Source organism: Pteropus vampyrus, unplaced genomic scaffold (genome assembly GCF_000151845.1).
Source record: "Pteropus vampyrus isolate Shadow unplaced genomic scaffold, Pvam_2.0 Scaffold255, whole genome shotgun sequence".
NCBI classification, from domain to species: domain Eukaryota; kingdom Metazoa; phylum Chordata; class Mammalia; order Chiroptera; family Pteropodidae; genus Pteropus; species Pteropus vampyrus.
The window spans coordinates 31,061-32,890 of record NW_011889036.1 but is presented as its reverse complement, the minus strand read 5'-3'; the positions used below and the strand labels follow the sequence as shown (position 1 = coordinate 32,890).

Below are 1,830 nucleotides of genomic sequence, written 5' to 3'. Positions count from 1 at the left end.
ACTTGGGGTGGTGATTTATCAAGCTGGGGTTACAGGTACAAGCTCTAGAGTCATCAGACACACAGGGTTCAAATCGAAGTTCCACCACTTCACAGGTGTGTAGTTGTGGACAATAACCTCACTTTCTTTGCATCTCAAATGGGACAATGATAGTACCTACTTCGCAAGGTTGCTATTGTGGCTGAAATGAGAATCTGATTACCCATAGCAAAGACGGTGAAGATGAAAGATGGCACTAAGCATGCTTACCTGGGAGAGCGAAGGAGATGGGACACCTTCTGCAATCACCCTGGGGGAGACTTTGAGAGACGTCAGGAAAGCAGAAGAGAGGCAGGGCCAAAGAAATAGATTCTTATGTTTATTTGTAAGTGCCAAATCTATTCATTTTCATTCTCGCAGATGATGCAGCCTGAGAAACAGGCACATTCCAAAGGCACATCTGCTTTTCCTCACTAGCAGATCTTGAAAGCATGATTAAGATGTCTTCTAGGACTCATCATAAGGTCTCCAGCCCTCAGCTCAATGGCCTAGTGTATGTTTTCCATATTTTCTGAATTATGTAAAGGTGGAGGCAAAGATGATTGAAGTGTCAAGTGTGGATGACTCTAAGGGCAGAAGCCTCATGTTACGGATTGAATTGTGTCCCACAAAAGATGTTTAAAGCCTAATCCCCAGTACCTTGCATGGGGCCTTATTTGGAAATAGGATCTTTACAGACGATCAAGTGGGCTCTAATCCAATATGACTGTGTCCTTATGAAAGGGGGAAATTTGGACACAGATGCAGACATGCGCAGGAACACCTTGTGAAGATGAAGGCAGAGATCGAGACAGTACATCTACAAGCCAAGGAATGCCAAAGATTGCCAGCAAACCACCGTAAATTAGGAGAGAGGCATGGAATGGGTACTTTCTCCCCGACAGTTCTTGGAAGGAACCAACCCCCTCAGCACATTAATAGTGGGCTTCTAGCCTCCAGAACTGTGAGATAGCACATTTCTGTTGTTGAAGCCACCGGTCTGTGGTATTTTATTACAGCAGCCCTAGGAATACATATGCAAATAACAATAAGGAAGCCAGTAGTGGGGCAGGAAGGGATGGGGCAGCTACTCAATTCAAACGGACAGGTTTTTGCCAGGAGCTGCCAACTGACAGGTACTGGGCCAGGTATGAGGATGTAGCAGTAAAAAAAGTCACAACCCTGTCCTTAGGGGGTTTGGAGTGACAAAGGAGGCAGGCAATAAATAAAGAATAGCACACATGCCACCGTGATGGCAAGTAATTTACGAGGTGAGGATTTAATCTAATCTGGGGACTTGATGAAACCTGGGGGTGGAATGGAGACCTGAAGGGATGGCAGAAGAACATTTGAGGCAGAAGTTTCCTTCAAGGAGATAGAGTCCCATAGAGAATCTGGAGAGACTGATAGCAGGGTCTGGAAGGCGGTGGACCCGCAAAACCTGTGATTGTGGCTTTAAGTGGCTTTAAGAGACTTTTTTCTAACGCCTACAGCACCTGGTCTTCCTAGGTGGTCTCCCATCCAAGTACTAACCAGACCTGACTCTGCTTAGCTTCTGAGATCAGGAACGTTCAGGGTGTTATGGCCGTAGACAAGCAAAAGAGACTTTGCAGATGTGATTGAGGTGGCCCAATATCATCACAAGGATCTTTATGAGAGGCAGATAGGAGGTTCAGAGTCTGAGGAGATATGTTGAAGGAAGCAGAGGTCAGATATCAGAGAGAAATCTGAAGATGCTACACTGCTGATTTTGAAGACAGAGCTAAGGCCAGGAGCTAAGATCTTCCCTAGCGCTAAATTTCTGATGATTTG

The 1,830-nt window shown here is 45.6% G+C and overlaps 1 pseudogene; it reads right to left on the bottom strand.

Moving 5' to 3' along the window:
- Positions 1 to 1,502: 1,502 nt before the first annotated feature.
- On the bottom strand, positions 1,503 to 1,611 carry LOC111729296 (annotated as a pseudogene).
- Positions 1,612 to 1,830: the final 219 nt, after the last annotated feature.